The 22,939-nt window shown below is 47.6% G+C and overlaps 1 long non-coding RNA gene across 2 annotated transcripts; it reads left to right on the forward strand.

Annotated features, from left to right (window-relative positions):
- The first annotated feature begins 4,913 nt into the window (after positions 1 to 4,913).
- Positions 4,914 to 22,239, forward strand: LOC119520043. Of its 2 annotated transcripts, XR_005214124.1 has the most exons (4): positions 4,914 to 4,997; positions 7,265 to 7,346; positions 9,713 to 9,856; positions 20,672 to 22,239. It is a non-coding gene; the product is annotated as an uncharacterized LOC119520043 (long non-coding RNA). The 2 variants fall into 2 exon arrangements; XR_005214125.1 differs by lacking the exons at positions 4,914 to 4,997; positions 9,713 to 9,856; positions 20,672 to 22,239 and adding exons at positions 5,145 to 5,243; positions 13,295 to 14,348.
- The last annotated feature ends 700 nt before the right edge of the window (positions 22,240 to 22,939 follow it).

Genomic DNA, 22,939 nt, shown 5'->3' on the forward strand with positions numbered 1-22,939 from the left:
GGATGCAAAACACCAGAGACAGATTGGCTTTTATAAAAGGGGGTTTATTTGGTTACACAGTTACAGTCTTACACTTTATGAAGTGTCCAAGGTAACACATCAGCAATTGGGTACCTACACTGGAGGATGGCCAATGGTGTCCGGAAAACCTCTGTTTGTTGGGAAGGCTCATGGCTGGCGTCTGCTCCAAAGTTCTGGGTTCAAAATGGCTTTCTCCCAGGATGTTCCTCTCTAGGCTGCAGTTCCTCAAAAGTGTCCCTCTCAGTTGCTCTTGGGGTATTTGTCCTCTCTTAGCTTGTTGGGAGCAAAAGTCTGCTTTCAAAGGCCATCTCCAAAATGTCTCTGTAAACTTCAGCTCCTCTCTCAGTTCCAGTGCTTTCTTCAAAGTGTCCCGCTTGGCTGTAGCAAGCCTGCTCCTTCTGTCTGAGCTTATATAGTGCTCCAGTAATTTAATTTAGACCCATCCTGAATGGTTGAGGTAACACCTCCATGGAAATTTTCCAATCAGAGTCATCACCCACAGTTGGGTGGGGCACATCTCCATGGAAACACTCAAAGAATTACAATCTAATCAACACTGATAGGTCTGCCCACACAAGATTACATCAAAGATAATGGTGTTTGGGGGGACATAATACATTCAAACTGGCACAGATGGATAGTATGGTATGTGAATAAAACTGTTTAAAAAAAAAAAAAGGGTGAAAGTGGAGAAACCAGTTAGGAGAGAGAAACAAAGATCTAATAAGCTCTTCCCAATTATGAGCAATAAAAATCACAAGGCCACTGTTGAAGAAACTTGGAAATGCTCAACTTTTGTTACTTAAAATTTTTGTTATTATACCATGGTATGGGAATGAATATATATTTTTGTAAAAAAAAAAAAAAAAGAAAAAAGAAAAAAAAGAAAAGAAAGAAAGGAAGGATGATGTTCCCTTAGATCTTCAGGTGTTAGCTTAGTTCTCCCTCTGGGCTCCTTTAGTCTTTTACAGCTGAGTGTTTAGTCTTTTACAGAGCAACCTGCTTATCTGCTCCCTAGCAATTAGCACGATCCACAATCATTCATTATTTCACCAAATTATAACCATTAGAAACTATGCTCTCTGGAGCTGCAGATCCTTATTTGCATTGTTTTGCGTCTAGAACAAAACATGACACATTGTAGAAGCTCTCAATAAATAGTCACATACCACAATGTGTATCATTGTAGACATTTTTCTTGCATTTACGTGCAATGATTTACATTACATACACAGCGGCTTCTTCCTACAGAAATGGGATCACACACACATACGTATAGTTGGAGGAGGTTGGAAAAAATCATCTATTTGTGTGTGTATATGTCTGTATATTTGTGTATGTGTATATGGACATGGATATGTACATATTTTTATTGTGTCTTCTGTGAATTGCCTGTTTATTTTCTTTGTGCATTTTTCTGAGTCCTATTTCCCGCTGATCTGAAGATTTTTTTATGCCTTATGCATGTTAATTCTTTACCTCTTGCATACTTTACAAATATTTTATTACAGTTGTCATTTTTAAAAATTTCATTTAGGAGGCCTTTTTTTCATTGAGGTGTTTTAAATGTTTGCATGGTTAAATCTGCCCGTCTTTTCTTTTATGACTGCTGAGTTTGCTTCTTTCATAAGAAGGCTTTTCTTGCCCTAGATTAATAAAATATACTCTTATATTTTCTGCTATGTTTTAAAAATTAAGTGAACTTACTAATTCATCCAGGACATTTTGATGTGTGGCATAAGGTAGGAAATTACTGAATTAAGTAGCTGGGCAAACGCTACTCTTTGGCTCTTCCCTAGTCTTCTAACGGTCACTGCTGATTGGTCTTCTAGTCCTGTATGAGGAGCCTCTACCTAAACCAGCACATGCCACCATTTTCCTCTTCCATCTTTGTCTCCTCCCACTGCTTGTCAGCCCAGAAAGCTGGCCCGGGCCGCGAGGGCAGGAGACCCTGGGACGCCAGGGGCAGGCCCTGCCTCAACCCAGAGCCCTGTTCCCTTCCATGGATGCCCAACTATTTCCTCCTCAGAATCTCGGATTTATTTCACCCTCTTGCAGCAGCAAGCCCATAGGTTTGCATTTACACTCCATCCCTTCAGTAAGGCTTTCCTGGGTGGAGCCCCTTTCCAAACCTCTGTAGAGGCTTCCGGAAGGTGAGTATGTGCTTCTCTTCCACTGCTTGGGCCAGGCTCCCTCCTGCCCTGTCCCCAAGTGCTCCTCGTTAGCTGCTCGCCAACCTCATCGTGAAGACTCCAGGCTGCAGCCAACTAGGGCAGCGGGAGGCTGGAGCTCGGCCCTGATCCTCGGGTTTCCGATCATTTCACTTAAGGTGGACGGTCCTGCCAATGGCTGCCCAGCCCAGCCGGGGACAGCCCGAGCGGACACCTCTGGCCCATCCTCCACTGAGAACAAGATGAAGCCCTTCTTGACCTGTGCAGCAAACCAAGGACAATCGGAGGGACAAAGTGAGAGCCCCCAGAAGGGTGTGGCAGCTCAACTATTGGGCTTTTTTTTTTGGCCTCTATTGGACAAGAAAATAATATCTAGGAACTATCTCCAGCTTCCATTCCTGTATTCTTTTTTAAATTTATTTATTAAGATTTATTCACACACCATACAATCATCCAAAATATACAATTGATCACACTACCATCATATAGCTGTTCATTCATCACCCCAATCTATTTTTTTTTAACATTTTCCTTGTAACGGAAAAAGTGACAACAAGAATAAAAAAGTAATAGTGAAAAAGGAACACCAAATCACCCCCCACTCTCACCCTATTTTTCCTTTAGTTTTCTGACCCCATTTTTTTGCTCATCCATCCATACGCTGGATAAAGGGAGTGTGATCCACAAGGCTTTCACAATCACACTGTCACCCCTTGTAATCTACATTGTTCTACAATCATCTTCAAGAGTCAAGGCTACTGGGTTGGAGTTTGATAGTTTCAGGTATTTGCTTCTAGCTATTCCAATACATTAAAACTTAAAAAGGGTTATCTATATAGTGCATAAGGATGTCCACCACAGTGACCTCTCAGCTCCATTTGGAATCTATCAGCCACTGAAGCTTTATTTCATTTCATTTTGCACCCCCCTTTTGGTCAAGAAGATGTTCTCAGTCCCACAGTGTCGGGTCCAGATTCACCCCCAGGAGTCATATCCTGCATTGCCAGGGAGATTTACACCCCTGGGAGTTAGGTGGGGGAAGGGACTAACTTGATCAAGCTGAAGATGATTAGAAAAGAACTTGGAAACTGTATAGTAGGTGTATTTCAGGGGCCGCAGTGGGGGAAAATCAGAGACCACCAGAAACAAAAGAAAACCAGCAAAACCAAATGAAAACAACCCAACGAACAAACAAACAAGACCCTGTGTGACACAACAGCCATAAATACACAAAAATTTGGAGTGAGTCTTCTTTCGAGATATTAGGTACTATCTGATTTAAGACCCCAAAAGCTTTACCTCATGAAAGAAGGCTTCATTCCTTCCAGCCTCAACACTGACCAAGTGATGGGGCCAGAGTTTGTTGTTATGTTTCAGACTCCTTAATAGACTTAATTAATTTAAAGGGGGAAAATAGTTTGCCGGAGAATCTGGCCACACTGGAGTCCTAATCCAGCACCATATTTTTTCTGGCAATCAGGATATTCACCATTATGGTGATGATGATGACAAAAGGAAAAGAAGAGACTTGAAAAATAAGAGGAGATAGATTCTTGCTCTCCTTTCCTTCTGGGGAGTTCTGAGCCTCCTCAGACCTCCTGACCCCTCTAACAGGGGTTGGCGCCACAGAGTCAAGAACCTGCACCAGCTGGGACATTTCCTGGAAGTTAATATGCTCCTTTTCTGTGCTGCAGGGATTACAAAAGCTATTTGCAAATATTCGCTTCTCTGGCAAACTTCTTGAGATAGGAAGAAAGTTCTGCCCCCACCCCCTGACCCCAATGTCCAGAATGTTTGCTATACTCTCGTGCCCCCATGCTAGGTCTTGCAGAACCCACGTGCTCTCGTCCGGTGCTGTCACAGATGACACTGTAACCGAGGGCATATGGCGGGCCTGAGCCGGCAGCTGTAGGCTCCCCACTTAGCAAGCCGCAGGCTCATGTTCAAGGTCACCCAGGGAGGGGGTGCTAGCCAGCAGGTCCTTCCCCTCCCAGCAGGGAAGACTGCCAGGGAGGGCTATCAGGCATCCACCCCCAGGCCTGTGGGGTGCCCTGGGCATCTGGCTAGCTCAGGAGGCAAGGCAGGGCGCAGGGCTTGCATAACGCTCGCTGGAAACTTGGCCTGGCTGCCCAGCGTCACGGGACTCACACCTGTTTCCCGCAGATTGCTGCATGACGTGTCCCCTTCTTTCCTTCAGGCCCCTTAAATGCCACCTCCTGAGGGAGACCAAGCCTGATCGTCCTCTCTCTCTTTCCTGACCCTATTTCTATCCCATTCCTTTTATCCTTCTTTGTTTTCCTTCAAAGCATGTATCAACACCTGACATGGTACACGTGTGTTGATTTGTGATAATCTTGTGCCCCCTTATGGACTGTAAGCTTTGTAAGGATGGGGGCATTACCTGTTCTGTTCACCCAGATCCATGCTTGGCATATAGTGGACGTTCAACAAATATTTGTAGAATGAGTGAATGAATGAATGAATGAATGAATCTGTGACATGGGACAAATTGTTTCAGATCTCTGAACCTCGGTTCCTTAAACACAGAGGACTTCAGGATTCTACATTATGAAAGTGTGGCTGAGCATGAAGCCACGCTGGGAGCCAGCAGTCAGGGAACGCCGGGCATTTTGGCTGGTAAATGAACTATGAACTGGAGAGTTGCCCTTAAACCAGAAATAGAACTGACGGGAAGAAGGGTTGCGGCTTGAACCAGGAAAACACTCCACCAGGGCAGAAGCAAGAGTGTGACGCAAGAGTGAGACAAGAGTCACCAGGGGCCAGAAGAAAACTCGCCAGCTCAAGGTGTGGTTTTGAACCCACATGGGGTGCTGTTAAAATGCAGACTCCCAGGTTCCACCAGGCGATCTGTTCTGAGGTTTACTTGTAACTAGCTGGGGGGAGGGCAGGGTGTCTTTTGCACACTAGGATTTTTTAACTGAGAGACTTGTCAAGTCAGAAAACCAAACAGGACAGAGAGAATCAGGTCCAGAAAGATACTTGGAATCTCCAGGGTCCCCAGGCCAAGAGTCTACCTGGAGAGCGCAGAGGGTGAGTGTAGGATGGGGTGAGGGTTAGGGGAGGTGACTTCAGGGGTCCCACAGCGAAGATCCGTCTTCCAGATCAGGGGAGGACTTGGAAAAGCTGGAGAGAGCAGCTCAGGGGGAATGCCGGTAGGGAGGGAATCTAGGATGGGGTGGGGGGCCACCTTAGCCAGGTCCAGAAGGCAAGGAGACTTGGAACAGGAGCTTTTTCTCTGATTCTCAAATTGCACCATGATGGGGGGCAGGGGGCTGATGGCTGGCTCTAGACATCATCCCTCTGGACAGATTTCTCTAATTCTGTCTCTAAATAGCTCTCCTGATGACACTGAAGTGGCCAGGAGGAATTCTTGGGATTTTCCAACTTGAAAATGAGCTGCTCCGAAAAAACATTAATCGACAGGAAGGCCCTTGAGCCCCCGGGAAATGTTCTCTAAGAAGGGGTAGTCTGAGCTGGGAGGGCATCCTGAAAGCAGGTATTATAAGTATTTTTGGAAGCCTCTGCACACCAATTAGTACAGGTAGATACTTTCCCTTCTGGGAGATGAAGCGTAATTCTCCTTCCTTTCAGTGTGGGCTGGATTTATGACTTGCTTCCAAAGAGTAGAATAGAGCAAGGGAAAAATAGTTACCACCTTACCCAAGAGATGAAGGGTAACGTTCCCATAAATCACATCGATAACACGTACCACCCCCCACCCCAACCAGGGGCGAAGTGATGAGGAGGGCACCCCACCTTTGGGCTATTCTTCCCCAAAGCTTATAATCCCAGTCTGATCATGAGAAAACATCAGACAAACCGAAATTGAGGGACATTCCACCAAACACTTGACCACTAGTGCTCAGAGAGTGTCAAGGACATGAAAAACCAGAGAAGACTGAGAAACTGTCACAGATCAGAGGAGATTAAGGAGATGTGATGACTAAACATAATGTGAGGTCCCAGATGGGATCCTGAGACAGAAAAGGGGCAATGGTGGGAAACACAGGAGAATTCTGAATGAAGTCTGGAGTTTAGTTAATGACACTGTGCCAATGTCAGTTCTGAGTTCCGACATGTGCATCGTGGTTATGTAAGATCTCTACCGTTAGGGGAAGCGGGGTGAAGGGTATACGGGAACTCTGTATTATCTTTGCAGATTTTCTGTAAATCTAAAATGATTCCAAAGCAAAAAGTTTAAAGAAAACAAAAGAGGTCCCTGCAGTTGTGCCCCCAGCCTGGGAATCCCCTCTCTCGGCCTCAGCCTGGCTGCCATGGTTTCCACCCCACCACTCTCTTCCTGGGGTCTTCCCGCCATCTCTGGCCCTTCAGTTTTGTCTCTGGATGTTGCTTCTCAGATGCACACTTCAGACTCACACTCCAGCTGTGGGCGAACCCCGTTCCATCCCACCCCTCTGGAACGTGTCTCCCCAGTCTCAGGCTCTGCCCTGAGGGTCCGCTTAGCGGGGAGAGGGTTTCAGACGCAGTGGGGAGTGGTAGCCGGGACTGTCCACCCTAAAAGGGACAGTCTGGGAATCCCAGCTGCGATTTCACTGCTCATCCCAGCTGGGAGCAGCCAGCCAAACCAGAAACTTCCCAACTGAAAATCTGTGCCATGGTCAACCAGCCCTCGTCAGTAAGCGTCTGCAGGGTCCTGGCTGGGACAGTGGTTGCATTTGACTTGCAGACATATGTGAAGACAAAGCCGCAGCCATATGTCTACGAGCAAGACCCAAACAGAGCCTGGGGCAATGTGACGAGGTCAGGGGACAGCGTCTCTTCTCTCGGGAGAGTTTTTCTTTTTAAATGCAATTTTATTGAGACATACTCACACACCATATAATCCATCCAAAGTGTACAATCAATGGCTCACAGTGTCATCATATAGCTGTGCATGCATCGCCAGAATCAATCTTAAGACATTTTCATTACACCAAAAAATAAATAAATAAATAAAAATAAAAATGAAAATAAAAAGAACACCCAAAACAGCCCTCACCCCCCCCATTATTTATATATATATATTTTGTCTTTATTTTATTACTTCTCAGGAGAATCTTGCAGGCGTTGTGCAGAGCTACAGCCACTAAGAGCCTGCAAGTGGACTTCGTTAGCCACTGCAGGTCAATGAAGGTAAGTGATCTCAGCCAGAAAGGAAGAGCAGGGCCCCAGGGGTTCAGTGCTCCCCCAGCTCCCCCAGTGTCCACGGCAACAAGCTCTGCACAGCAGGGAGATGCGGAGAAAGAGAAGGCAAAGGGCCTGAGGTTTACTGAGCAGCTACTATACCCCAGTTATGGTACTAAGCTCATTAACCACATGACTCCATCTAATTCCATCCTGATGGTAGCCCTGTTTTGTTATATAGATGAAGAACCTGGAGCTCAAAAGGGTTAAATGCTTTTCCAAAGTCACCTCAGCTAAAAAGTGGAGGAGGATGTATCTGACCCACAGCCCATAAGGGTACAGATCTCTTAGCTTCTTATAGTCCCCCCCCAAACTACAAACAACAGCGTAGAGGTTAACAGTTCAGGATCCGAAGTAGGGCCGCATAGTGTAAACCCCTGGCCCTTTCATCCACTAGTTGTGCCACCTTGGATTAATTATAAACATTTTTGTGCATCAGTTTCCACATCTGTAGAAAAAAAGGGGTGGGGCCTAATGATAGTGTGTGTATCTCACAAGATTAAGTGAATTAATTAACATTAAATAACTTAAAACAGTACCTGACATGTATTAAGTAACCAATAAGCATTAGGTTATTATTATTATTACAGTTAAAAAGTTATTACAATGAGAATAAAATCTACTTTTCCAGGCTCATCTCTTATTATTTACTTATGTTTTACAATAATCTCTGGTTTCCAGGACTTTCTTCCTGCTTACCTGTGTCAATATCTTTACTCATTGTATCTACTAGGACTTTTTAGGTTACAGGGAATAGAAAAATCAAACTAAAACTGGCTCAGACAGTAAAGGGGCTTCAGGCAAGGCTTGATCTAGCCACTCAACTAGTTATTCTTTTTCTCTCTGTCTTGCTTTTTGTGATAGTAGCTATAACCTCAGTCTAGCACCAGTGGTTCTAGGTGACTCACAGGCCCATCCTTGAACCAATCTCTTTGACCAGGAAGATGGGATATGCTGATTGACTTAAGCCAACGAGGGTCTGCCCTTGGAGCTGGGAGTAAGGGTCAGTTGTATCTAATCATACGGTTATAATTGGGGAAGCAGCAGTTCTCCAGAGGAAAATCAGGGCACTGTTGTCAGGAGTAGAGAGAATGTGCTAGTGGGCCCTGCAGCTAATATTTCTTCTTGGGGTCACTCTACCTCTCCTTTCCCCTCCCTTTTAGCTTCCCAACCCAGTCAAAATTCTATTCATCCTTCCTGATCCATCTCAAATGCTTATGATGTGCTCAATAAAGATATGTGAATGAATGTGTGAGTTAAATGACGTCTTCGTAAGACCTTTCCTGATGCTAACAATTAAATGTAATTTCTGCCTCCTCCCAACTCCCACAGAACTTGTTTATCTCTTGCTTATGGTAGTTAGTATTTCACCTTGATTTTATAATTGTTTATATGCTTGTTCTCCTCTCTTGTTAGAGTATTTGATACTTGATACATGGCCCATTTTCCCTCCATTTTCTTTGCTGGTGTGCAAGGGACCCAATGAATGTTTGATGATTTATTGAAGAAGTGAATGGCAAATTAATAGACTGAAAACAACCATTTAGGGGCTGAATTGTTTTGGATTGAATGACATTCTCAAGGAAGAAAGATTAAAAAAAAATAAGAATAATTTAAAAATATAAAGAAAGAAGAATGGAGGGCATTCTTCCATTTATCCATTCTTGGACATTTTGGAGTGGAGCTGGCATTCTCCAATGGAGCTGGGACATTCCAACATCTGGAGGCTCCTCAGAGAAGCCAGCAACAGAGACCAAGAGTAGTGAGGTAGAAAAAAACACCAACCTTGAGTGAAGGTGTCTGCTCATGTGACTGACCTTGGTGTCCAGTTTCTCATGTGGCCTCAGTGTGGCAGCTTTGCCATAGGAAGGTCTGTACCCAGTAGCAAAGGAGAATTAGGACGAGTTGATGAAGGGCCTGGACTCCATTTTTAGGAAGCGTAGACTTCATTCTGAAGGCTTTGGGAAGCCAGGCAAGAGTTTTAAGTAGGGAGCTGAATAGTCAGCTTCGTGATTTTGATCCATCATGTGGCTGCTTTGGGGGGATTAGACTGGAGGTGGGGAGACCAGTTGGGAGCAGAGGATGGGGTTTTAATGAAAAAGGTTGTAGTGGAGAGGAGTGGATGGGCTGGAAAGATCTTGAGAAGGTAGGTTGGCAGGGCTTGGTGATTGACAGGGATGAGGGAAGGGAAGGAGTTGCTAATCGCATCTTCCTGGATATTTTGAGATACCTGGACATGCATCCCTAAGCGCTCACATCCTCCACCAGCTGCCTCATCTACCTCCTCCTCTCCCCCACTCTCTGGTCCTCCTTAGGAATGTGCACGGAGGGCAAGACTGGAAAACAAAGAGCAGCCAGCAGAGTGGGAATCTGGGTGGAGCCCGGGAGGCCGCTTTAGTCGATATCTCCAGGCAAAGGATGTCCCGTGAGTCCCTGCGCTCCACTTACCTGGAAAGAAGGTGATTCCCCGCAGGTCCCTTGGCCTCTTTGGGTCCCTTTGTGGTACTCACTGGAGATGGTGCAGCTGGCAGGGAGGGGAGGCAAGGGTAGCTGTTCCCATCACAGGCTGTGGGTCAGAGGCGGTCATTTCAACCAGGCGGGACAGTTGGGGAGGAAGGCCAGGGCCTTTCACACCCACCCACTGCTCAGGCTGAGGGTTGACATCAGAAGAAGCATCTGACTGAAATGTGAATGGAACTCAGAACTTAAAAAAAAAAAAAAAAAAAAATTTGCTTCCCTTTGTTCTCTGTTGGGGTCAGTGACAATCACCCCACCATTATGACAATATTATTAATAATACTAATTTATTGAATGTTCTGCTTTGGGCACTATGCTAAGAGCTTTAGGTATATTACCTGACTCCATCTTCACGTCAATCCTTTGAGGCAGGTGCTATGATTATCCCCACTTAACAGATCAGTAAACTGAGGCACGGAAGTTAAGAAACTCATTATTATTCACCTGAATTTCTGACCTGCAGGTAAGAGATTTGTGATAATCATTATAGCCCCGTGCAGGCAAACTTTACAGCGTTTCCCATGGGAGGATGTGGTTTTCCCAATGGCAGGGAGAAGAAAGAGTTTTTCCCTTGGGAATTGTTGTAGGATGTGCTCATGTGGCCTGTATCTAGAAGGAAAAGTCAGCAAAATTACCACAGATGGTAAAATGTCTTTCAAGAAAAGATAGAAAACACAGAAAGCTCTCAACTAGGTACCAGTGGAGTAGCTCACATTTGCCTTCTCTGTCCCAAGCATTCAAAGATCCCACTGACAATGAAGATCTTTCCAACCTGTGAACAAAATTACCAAGAGCCATCCAATGGCATTCATCAAATTCAAGCATATGATCCCTGTGATGGTTAGGTTCATGTGTCATCGTGGCCAGGTGATGGTGTCCAGGTGTCTGGTCAAGCAAGCACTGGCCTAACCGTTACTGCAAGGACATTTGTGGCTGGTTAATAAACCAGAAGGCTGGTTTATTAAATCATGAGTCAACTGGATGCAGCTGTGACTGATCACATCAACAAAGGGTGTTGTCTTCCACAATGAGAGAATTCAATAAGCTGGATTTAATCCAATCAGCTGAAGACTTTTAAGCGAGACAGATAGAGCACCTTCACTTCTTCTGCTAGCCAGTGAAGCGTTTCCTGAGTTTATTGAACACCTCCATTGGAGTTGCCAGTTTGCTGCCTGCCCTACGGAATTTGGACCCGTGCATACCCACAGTTACGTGAGACACTTTCCTAATATCTTATAGATATTTATTTTATTTCTAGATATTTCTTGTTGATTCTGTTTCCCTAGAGAACCCTAACTAACACAACCCCCAAAGCCACAGCCCAGGGCTCACATAGCCACTGGAATCCATGATCCTGCAAAGAAGCCGGCTCTCACCCAAGGCAATTGCATGTTATTGTTTTCTGAGTAAAAGACAGTCTGCAAGAATTGAAACTACAGTTGAGCAGAATAAATGCCTGGAACAGGGATTTCCCTGATATCAGCATACATACGAATGAAACTCTGCTGTAATGCCCCTGTGAAATGCAAGAGGTATTCATTATGGCTGCCTGGCTGCCCTAACAAACAAATCCTGAAACCTTGGTGGCTTAACACCGTCAATGTTTCTTTCTAGTGCATGTGATGTTCAACATCTGTGCCCCTGATGGGTGTGTATCAAAATGGTGGAAGTGGTTGGTCTCCTCCATGTAGTCATCCAAGCTCCAAGACTGCTGGAGGCTCCACCACCTTCAACATATGGTTTCCAACGTGCCCTTGAGCCTCAATATCTAGCTGGCAGATGGAAAAAGAGAGAGAACATGGAGGATCACACAGGAAATTTTTATGGCCAGGCCTGGGAGTGGCATAATCATCTTCACCAACATTCCTTGGCCAGAACTCAGTCACATGGTCACACTTGACTGCAAGGGAGGCTGGGAAACGTAGTCCAGCGGGATGCCTGGAAGGAAAGGAAAATGAGTTTGGAGAGCACTTACCTGTCTTTGCTGTGTAATATATTTGCAAACTCCTTGTCACACTGACAGGGAGACGGTTTGTTAATTAATTTTCAAACTTGGCAATCATCACATCACACCATTGGCATCAGATTAATAAAAGTGGATGCATTAGTTACCCATTGCCGCATAACAAATCAGCCCCCAAACTTATGATCCCCCACGGTCTGTGGAGTCAGGCACTCAGTGTGGCTTAGCTGACATCATCTGAAGACTTGCCCGGGGTGGGAAGATCTGCTTCCGAGCGGCTCCCTCACCTGCCTGGCAAGTTAGCACTGGTCCTTAGCAGGTGGACCCTGCAATCAGGCTGCTGAGAGTCCCCACGGCATGGCGGCTGGTTTCCGCCAGAGTGAGCGAGATCTGAAAGAGGGAACAAAGAGGGCACCTTGATGCTTTTGGCAACAAGCTTCCAAAAGTGACACCCCTCCACATTTTCACCTTTTATTCATTAGACGTGAGTCCCTAAGTGCAACCACACAGAAGGGGAGAGGAATTAGGATCCACTTTTTAATTTTAGTTTATTTTTTAAATTTTTTGTTGTCTTTTTGTATTTTTTAGACTCCACTTTTTGAAGGGAGGAACATCACAAAATTTGTGGACCTATTTTAAAATCATGATAGCGGTTCCGTCTGAGCTTGATGCATAAAGCCTCCCGAGAAATGCCTTTGGGCGAACTTAATTTCACTGGGAGGCTTGTAATGCATTGTAAGTTGGCCACCTACCAGCTGTGGGATTTGGGCTAATTGCTGACCAGCTTTGTGACTCAGTTTTGTCATCTGTAAAATAGGGATGACTCACGATCACCACACGCACGACTCCCCAGGACAGCGTGTGCCTTCTGGAGGGCCCTGTGCTGGGGCGTGGTTAATAACGGATCTACCTCACAGGGATTTGGGATTAAATGCAAAGAGAGAACCTGGCCCAGAGCCTGTGCTTAATCCCAGGGAGCCGTTTTTATTACTAATGGTTGCAACCCCTAGGCCCCTGCTGTAGTCATCCCTGAACTCGGCTCATTTTATAAAGACCCAGTAATAGGAAATTGGTGGAGCAAGCAGTTCATTACCTGGACTGATCAGTTCAGTTGGGATCAATGGCTTTCACATACAAACACGATGGTTCTGGGGAAATTTTGATTCCCAATTTGGTGAGCACGTGGGAAGCTTCTGCCATCCCAGTAACGTGGATCTGCCTACATTTCCCATCTGCACTTTCTTTCCCCCATGCCTCCTTTGTGCTGGGGTTGCTGGGTTCTGTGTTTTCTGGGCAGCAACCCCTCCACGGAGTTTCAGTGTCTGAAGAAAAGCAGGCCGGCCAGCTTGGATGTCACCTGCTGGGCCAGAAGGAGGACTTGAGTGAACATAATCCCCCTCCCCTTTGTCCTTCGCAGTTTGCTCTTTGTGGGCCTGACAGATGTTCAGCCGGTGTGTGGGCGCCCAGGGCTTGTCCAGCCTGTGATCTCTTGGCTTATTGATTTCTGCCCGGCTGTGTGGCTGTCATTGTTACGCACACTGGGGTCCTGGGCCTGCCACCCGCCTGTCCCCACCACGGACGCGCCCCGCTCACTCTCTCCTGTGCACCCCAAAGCCAGCGATGCAAGGCCTGCCACCGTCGGGAAGCTCCGGGCATCGTCTCAGATATTCACGGACAGCCCCGACGGAAAATGTCTTTCCCTGTTATTTTAGCAAGTGCGATGATATCAGTGAGACCGCATCTCCCTGTTTCTGGTTCAGAAAATATTGTTGCTCTTCCAGGATGGGAGTTTTCCTTCTTTGTGTTTCTTAGTTTATTTTTTTCTGAAGAGCTCAGATTCTTCACAATGATGAAATGCAGGCACACAACCTGAGGCTAAATGGAATATAAAATCTGGAAACTGAGTCTGAGTTTTTGTCTTATTCAGTCTATTCAGCAAAGCCCTGAGTGGCTATATCTGAGCATTTGCTTTCTAAGCAAACAGAATTAGGGACTTAAGGTGCTGTATTATCTTGTTGAGGTTAAAAATCGTGGTCAATGTATGTCCTTTTATGTTCTTCAACTTTTGAAATAATTAGGAGCCAATTAATATAAGCTTATTTTGGAAAGCTTTAAAAATACAGGTGAGTAAAAAGGAAGCGCATGCAATACACCAGCCAAAGATGATAACCAGTGTTGACATTTTCTTACATGTTCTTCTGGACTTTTTCTACACACACACACACCCTACCACCTCCACTACAACTGATCCTGGTCCAAGCCGCCATTGTCTCTCGCACGCTTTACCTGTTGATTACCTTTGCTTTTGTGTAAATGACTCTCCCTGGCCCCCCTAGCAGAGCTATTTCTTGGAGGATTGGAAGCAAATGCCTCTTTGGAGAGGTTGAGGACTGGATGATTAGATGAAGGAAGACAGCACGCTTAGACTACTCTTTCTAGAATTTTGACTTTATTCTTTAAAGTATATTTAGAACAACAAAAAAGGGTTCAAGCCCTATGTATCAGTTGAGAATCCTTTGATTCCAAATGACGGACAACCCAATTCAAACTGGATTTGAGCAATGATAAACTTCATCAGCTTACTGAACTGAACAATCCGGAGGTAGGGTTCACTGAAGGTGGGACTCAGTTAGGTGGGTTGAATGAATTGGTTTCTTTTCACCTCTTCTCTCTGCCCTCTGAGCTGTGAGCTTCAAGCAAGCCGAGGACCGCTGAGGGCCACAGCAAGCCCGCACCAGAGAGCTAAGAGAGGAAGCTCACCTTCCGGCCTCCAAAACCGTGACACGGTAGCTCCCGCTGTGTGAGCCAACCCACTGTGCGGTGTTTCTGACAGCTGCCCACCTGGATGTCCACCTTCCCAGGGACTTTCACTGGATTTCACCCCGTGCCGTCTGGCTCTAGCTCCCGTCCAGCACATTGCATGCCGCTCTTAACTTGTGGGGTGGCCCAGAGAAAGAGTGGCACCCTCTAACTTCTCTTCCCAAGTCTTCATCTCTGCAGTGACAGAGAGGCCTTTTACTGGGAAATATCCAGAGTCCCATGCTTGGCACGCAGACAGGGGGGCCTCAGTGTGTGTTGTGCTTCAGACCAGTGTGTTCACACCCATTTCATAAGTGGAGAAACCACTCATAATCCTGGCAGGACTGAAGTCAGCTCGAGCTCCGGGCCCAGGGCTCTCCAAGATGGAGTTCTGATCATCTCACAAGACTTTTGGAGGCCTTTCTAAATAACTAGGTGGCCTCCCCTTGTCTGTTTTAAGGCAACTAATTTTATTTTAAGCAGCTAATTTTAAAAAATGTGACTAGATACTGAAAATAAATTTTATTAATATTCAAGAGCAATTCCTATAAAAGTCTAAGTAAGCTGTAATGAATGTGAACAGATTAAAACTACCTAAATATGAAATCCAACAACCTATATTTTAAATGTTAAGAGGAACTGGCAGCTAACGGTTTAAAGTGGAAGCCAGTGCAAGCAATTGCCTTGGTCTCTGTTCTAGTTTGTCAATGCTGCCGGAATGCAAAACACCAGAGATGGATTGGCTTTTATAAAAGGGGGTTTATTTGGTTACACAGTTACAGTCTTAAGGCCATAAAGTGTCCAAGGTAACACATCAGCAACTGGGTACCTTCACTGGAGGATGGCCAATGGTGTCCGGAAAACCTCTGTTCGCTGGGAAGGCACATGGCTGGCATCTGCTCCAAAGTTCTGGTTTCAAAATGGCCTTCTCCCAGGACATTCCTCTCTAGGCTGCAGTTCCTCAAAAATGTCACTCTTAGTTGCATTTGGGATATTTGTCCTCTCTCAGCTTCTCCGGAGCAAGTCTGCTTTCAACGGCCGTCTTCAAACTGTCTTTCATCTGCAGCTCCTGTGCTTTCTTTAAAGTGTCCCTCTTGGCTCTAGCTCCTCTTCAAAATGTCACTCACAGCTGCACGGAGTTCCCTCTGTTTGTCAGCTCATTTATACGGCTCCACTGATCAAGGCCCACCCTGAATGGATGGGGCCACGCCTCCATGGAAATATCTCATCAGAGTCACCACCTACAGTTGGGTGGGGCACATTTCTATGCAAACCACCTAATCCAAACATTCCAACTTAATCCCCACTAATATGTCTGCCCCACAAGATGGCATCAAAGAATATGGCTTTTTCTGGGGGACGTAAAACATTCAAACCAGCACAGTCTCTGATGTGAACCCTTGTTTGTCAAAACATCTCCATGTCAAAATAACTCCAACCCGGGGAGCAGGGACATCAGACGGTGCCCTGTGTGGGATCGTGGGATCGTGTAACCCCAGCCGGGGCCCCTCTCAGCTGGGATCTGGGTTTCCATCCCAAGGATACCTGCTCTGGAAGAGGCTGTGTCCAAACTGCAAATTCATTTCACATTCTCTGTCTCCTCTGCCCCTCAGCCCTGGCCCTGCTGGATTGCTTGGAGTTTTTTCAACTAGAATACAATCAGCTCGTCCAGCTGCAAACATTCTCAATGGTTTTGTGGTTGGTTTTTTGGTTCGTTTGTTCGTTTTCTCTTTTTTTGGCAGGGCTGTACCATTTTCCATGGCTCCAGGGTGCACGTGTGGATATGCTCATCTGAGGAATGCACATACATGTGCACACATGCACACACGGGTCAGCCTTCCTGGGTCCCAGATCCTGGCTTTCCCTGCTCTCCTCTGGCCCTGGTACCTGAAACCCCAGGACACATGGAGAGATGCTTGGTGAGGCAACCTTTGAAGATTTTGAGTGGAAAAAGGAAAACAAAATGCTCACCCATCCCCAAATCCAGCCAAAGGTTTGATTTCTCCGGTTTCTTCTGCCAGCCTCTCAAAAATGGAGATGAGTTGAGGTTTCTAGGATGGCATCCGCATTCTGCTCTGGACACGTGGAGGGCCTCTCTCACAGGGGAGGTGAGGGGGCTGCCACAAGGAGCTTTGCCCTGGATCAGAAGTGACTTCAGGACACATCATCCACACCTCCTGACCCCATGGCTTAGGACTGCGGCTGGCAGTGGGGCCTGAAACCCGCTGGGTCGCTCTGGCCAAGATGAGATCGACCCTCTGTCCTCTCCTTGCTGGGGATCACTCTGGAAATTCCACTCAAATGAAGGGTGCAGGCTCAGCCCTTAGAAAAGGCAGATTTACGGGGGGTGAAGGGCAGAGTCTAAGGACCCTCTACTGTAGAGAAAGCATAAAGACTTGAAACTAGCCCAGAGTTACTGTGGAAATAATACAAATGAAGTCCTGGCTGAAAGGATAAGTCATTGGGTGGGTGGGTGAGGGGGGTTGTTTCAATTTGATTCTTTGGCTTGTGAGTGACAGAAACTGACTCTGAGCATTGAGGAACAGGGGGGTTTAGTGTGAGGCTGTCAGGAGCTCGGGGAATGGATGGGGCAGCTTGAAAATAGGCGGCGAGCAAGACGGGGGCCCCCTGAGGTTGGGGGTACAGGAACCACAGGGAGTGGGGCAGCTTGCCCAGGTGTTCCTGGGGGGAAAGACTGTCATATTGTGTCTTTATGTCACTCAGGACACTGCCGGCTTCCTGACTTCCCACCTTACTAGAGGGGTGGAACCCCCCAACCAAATGGGGTTGCTGATATGGGTCCTGGGGAAGGGCGGGGGGTACAAAAAGCAATTTCTGTCCACTTTTGGGGGCTCTTTCCTAACTTAGATATCCTCTAACCACAGAGTGGTGGCAAAGGGAACGGATTATTATATTAAACCACTATCGTTGGAGCTCAGAGGGACATCCTGATTCTGACCCAAATAAAAAATCCATAAGGAGACCGGGCCCTGGACGGTGGAGTCCAGTGAAATAAATGTTTGTTTCCTACAAGCTAGACCCAGGGCTTCAGAGAAGCAGCTTTCTGGAAAAAGAAGAAAGACTAAGTTGCTTCCACATTCAAATCTCCCTTCCCTGAATACCAACTGCTTTTCAGAGGAGTCTAATTTTTCTCAAGTCATAGACTCATAATGTCAGGCGAATTTACCTGGCTGCTTGGAAAGGGATTTATTTCCAAGGGATTTATTTCTTCAGAGGTGGCCCTGAAGACAGTATCTCAGCAGATCAGTGTGAATCTCGAGCACCTTGGATGCCTGGTTGAAAAGAAAACAAACCCTCTAGGCTCTAAAATGATTATCTTTTTTCCTATGGTCCAACTCTGAGAGGTTCTTGCCCCCTTCACAGCTGGGCTAGTGGGGCTCATTCGTAGCGCGAGGAAGGGGGATCCCCTTGGCTTCTGTTCCCGAGCGAAGCTTATGGCAAGCGTTCAGGAAAAGAAGGGGCGTCAGAGACCCACCCGTCTGCACAGTCACCCCAGGAACTGGGGACGTTACCCATGACCCCTCCAGCATCGGCAGCCGGGCAGCTGCTCTGGGGTCTGCACTGCAGCAGAAGACCCCACCCACCCCCAAAACCAGCCCCCTCTGTGCCCAGGCGCCAATGCACCGTCCTGCCCCCGTCCCTCTCGCTGTGGGTCTTTAGGCTTCTGTTCCTGCCGCCAGCTGCTCAGCTCTTTCAGGCTATCTCAAGTTCAAGCTCCTGCAGAGAGAATCTGGTTGTCCACTGAGCCCCCATCAGCACCCTGGGCTGCTCTGCCCTCTTGGGCCATGGTGGGGTGGGGAGGGTCGTGTGCCCTCGAATCGGGTGTGATTGAGGGGGTAGCAAGCGCTGCAGTGCCATCCCCCCGGGCTCCCAGGCCAAGGCGTCAAAGGGCAGGTGGGGGGGGGGTCTCTGATGTCCTGGAGTGACCCTTGCAAGGAGAGCTCTAGAACGGCTGCTCCATAGCGGCCTTTCCCTGTCCATTAGCTTTTGGCCGAGCGTTCAATGCCAGAGGGATATTTGAATGCTCTAGAAGAGAAGAGGCTGTGGGGCGAGAGGCAGGGAAGGAAAACAGGGGCAAGGGGAGGAAGGAGAGGGACGGTGGAAGCAACTGACATTTGCTGAAAACGAAACACGTGCCACCTGCTTCACGAGCTACATCCCATTTAATCCCCACCACGACCCTGAAAGGAATGTATGAGTTTCCTCATTTTATAGACGAGGAAACCGAGGCTCGCGGGGATGAAGGAGCTCGCTGGGGTGCACTCGGCCTGTCCAAGAGGAGCCAGGGCCCAGCCAGGCCTCTTCTGACCCCAAGGCCTCTGTCTCTTTACTTTTGGAGGAGCTGTTGGGGGAAACTTAAAAGGAGGAGAAAGAGGGTGAAGTCTTCCTCGGATGGTCACACTGAGGCTGGGGGCAGTTTGCGCAGGATGGAGGGAACGGGCAGAAGCAGTCCCAGAGGGAGAGAAAGAGGCTGTGCGCCCCTAAATGGGTTAGCAGATCGGAACTAGGCCGCGAGGGCAGGTAGAAGGGCGCCCCTGGGACGGGAGGGGAGAGAAAGGCTGCCTGCGCGTGGGGCAGAGACGAGCACGGGTGTCTGTGACGTCAGCCCGGGGGCCCGCAGGGTGGGAGGGGTCCCCCAAGTGCATTTCACATTGGCCTGCACTGAGCAGCAGCTGGGAGGTGGCGGCCCCTCCAGAGCCAAACCAATACACACACAAATAAAGCTGGAGATGGGGGCGAGGGGAGGGCTGGGAGAGGATGGAGAGGGCAGAAGTGGTAACTGAGAAGCAGCTCAGGGGGACATTGGCAGCGTGGGCTCCCCAGGGCTGTGCTCCCGTCGGTGGAGGGGCCCCCAGAAAGGAGGAACTGGGCCGGCTCCTCCCCGGGAGTGATCCCCCCTCCTCCCCTCCCCCTCCTCCTCTCCTCTTATTCCTCTCCCCTCCCAGTCCCCCCTCCCCTTCCCCTCCTCCCATCTCCTTACTCCTCTCCCCTCCACATCCTCTCTCCCTGTCCCCGCTCCTCCCCTCCCCTTCCCTCCTCCTCCCTCTCCCCTTCCTCTTCCCCTCCCCTCCCTCCCCCTTCCCTTCCCCTCCTCCCATCTCCTTACTCCTCTCCCCTCCCCATCCTCTCTCCCTGTCCCCCCTCCTCCTCTCCCCTTCCTCTTCCCCCTCCCCTCCCTCCCCGTCCCCTCCCCCTCTCTCCCCTCCCCTCCTCCCCTTTCCTCCTCCCATCCCCCTCCCTTCCCCCTCTCCTCTCCCTTCCCCCTCCTCCCTGCCCCTCCTCCCCTCCCCCTCCTCCTCTCCTCTTATTCCTCTCCCCTCCCAGTCCCCCCTCCCCTTCCCCCTCCTCCCTGCCCCTCCTCCCCTCCCCCTCCCCTTCTCTCCCCCCTTCCCACGCCCCCCCTCCACTACACACCAACAGGACACCACAGATAGGGTCAGGAGAACAGGCCCCCTGGTGGCTTCCCCCACAGGACCCTGGCTTCTGTCCTCCATGCTCCGTGTCCAAAAGATGTAGCCCGAGGCGAATCTGTCTGCCTCATCGTCAGGCATCCTGTGGGGCGCCAGGATGGTGAGGGGGCCCAGAGGGAGAAAGAGCGCACTTTCAGAGCTGCTCTGCAAAGCACAGGTATCCTAATCATGTCCCTCACACCCAATTCTGAAGGTTGGTAATGGGGGAAAGAAGAAGCTGGGAGAAAGGGGATTATAAGCCAACAGCCAGATGAGAGAAATCAGTGGAAATGTCAACAGAATGCTGTTATGACTAAGTGAGCACGTACTATGGGATAGGTGGGCACTTCCTGAAGATTTTCTCGTTTTATTCTCAAAACTTTGAGGTATTCCACAGCTACTGCTAGATTGCTCTCCTGTGTGACGAGCTCCCCGCGATTTGGTGGCACACAACGAGAGGCATTTATTTCTCCCTGGAGGGACTGTGTGTGGGTAGCTTGGATCAGCTCTGCTTCCATTCACAGGTGGGATTCGGGTCTGTTCGGCTGTCTCATCCCATAACCCGGCATATCCTTTTCACCATGGAGGACAGAGGACCAGGTGGAGAGCAGAGCTACACGAGGTCTTGAAGGCCTAGGCTCGGGCTTGGCTGACCACGGGTCAAAGCCAGTCAGAGGCCCAGGCCAGGTGGCGGTGGAATAGAGCATGAATATTCACTGAGTGATTGTCCATCTACCTCGCCTCATTTCATAGATGAGAGAAACAAGCCCAGGAGAAGCTGATGTGTCCAGAAGCAGCAGCCTAAATCCAGAGGCCGCCCTCTTTACCACCGTGGTATGTTGCCTCCACGAAGGTTGCAATAACAGACCCACTGGGGTACATAGGAAATAGCTTTTTTAATTGGTTAAGGCTCAATTGCAGAAATCTACCTCTACTTTAGCTATTTTAAGCAGAAAGGGATTAAATGCAGGGTGTTAGGAACTTTTCGATCATTGAAACGAGTAGAGGAGCAGACTCTAGGTTGAAGTTCCAAAAACAAGTAGAATGCCGACACAGAACTGTCCTGGGGAGAGGAGTGATGCTTGTGCTGGGATCAGCAAGCCAGGGATAGAGAAGCTGCCTCCACAGCTGCTGGCTTCAGGACCACAGGCTTCTGCTGTGCCTCTCAAACCCGCAAAGCTAAGGATGGGACATGACGTGCCTTTAAGCGAAAGAGTAACAGGTACAACACGTGGATGTTTGCTAAGTCTTCCGGTATAGTGAGAAACCAAGGCTGGGAATGATTCTAATGACTGCAAAAAAAGAAAACCTTTCATAAAAAAGTTGGTTCCTGTTCTCTCATCAAAATTGATGGAGGTCCAGCTCTCTCTCAGCCATCTCAGCAAATAAACTCACTGCCCTCCCCACTATGTGGGACCTGACTCCCAGGGGTGTAAATCTCCCTGGCAACTGGGATATGACTCCTGGGGATGGATGTAGCACTGCCCAGATAGACTTGAAGATTGAGAGAATGATCAAATGAGACGGAGGAGGTGTCAACTGAGAAATTAGCATTTAACAAATGACAGTGACTCTGTGTATAGATATTTCTTTTTAGTGTTTAGAGTGTTTTAGAGTAGACAGAAGGAAACACCTGAGGTTGTTGAACTGTAATCCAATAGCCCTGATCGGTTGCCTGTCTTTGTAAGGATGTACTTCTGGATGTTTTGTTCTGTTCCACTTATCTATGTATCTATCTCTGCCAATACTACACTTTCTTAGTTAACCCATCTCTATTGTAAGTTTTAAGTTGTGTTAGCACACAATACTAGTGATCAATGAGGGGGGTGGGGTAAGGGGTATGGGATGTGTGGGGTTTTCTTTTTTGTTTGTTTTTCTTTTTCTGGAGTAATGCAAATGTTCTAAAAATAATCAGGTGATGAATGCACAACTGTCCCAGCCCAAGAGGGCCAGGCCAGTCCAAACACCAAAGAAGACAACGAGCATTTTCTGACACATGAACTTTTATTCTGGGCTTACTTACAGGGTGAGAAGTCGTGGAGAGATCATGGCGGCTCTCTCAGGCCGGGCAGGCATCGCATTTGCAGGGAAGATGACCAAGCGATGCAAAAAGGACAGAAAGCCTTTTATAAGGGTTTAAGACAAAGGCCCTTCTAAGGGTGGGGGGAGCATGGATGCAGGAATAGGTCACTCTGACCTGGGGGGTGGTGCACGAAGGAACCAGACTAGCACTTGAACAATTACATTTTGCTCTTTTTGTGAGACTAAGAGCCTCTCACTTCCTGCCTGCTTGCATCAAGTTACATTTTAAGGTCAATTTACCCTTTTTCTCTTTACTGGCTTAGAAAGACAATAGGTTAAACATTTAGCTGCCTAGGTCAGGCAGACTGCTGTGCACCAAAGATCTGCAGGCCTGTTTTGCTCAGGCCACGGGTTGCTACAACTATGTGATGATACTGTGAACCATTGATTGTATACTTTGGATGGATTTTATGGTGTGTAAATATATCTCAATAAAATTATGCTTAAAAAGTTGACATAGGTCCAAATTGAGTTGTCCGCTGATTGAGCATTACAAATAATTTTTGGTGATACGTTATCTGAATTTTGGCATATGTCTCAGGAGGGGTCAGAGAATTGTGGACTGTTGCTCTGATGAAGTTGCTTCCATTACCATTTCTGTATTTATCTGGGCAAAGTTTTCTTAGTGCTTAAAAATGAGAGACTGATATCACCCTATTCATTCTAGCAATAAGTATTGGCCATCCACAGACAAATAAATTAATTGAAAA

Source organism: Choloepus didactylus, chromosome 24 (assembly GCF_015220235.1).
Source record: "Choloepus didactylus isolate mChoDid1 chromosome 24, mChoDid1.pri, whole genome shotgun sequence".
NCBI classification, from domain to species: domain Eukaryota; kingdom Metazoa; phylum Chordata; class Mammalia; order Pilosa; family Megalonychidae; genus Choloepus; species Choloepus didactylus.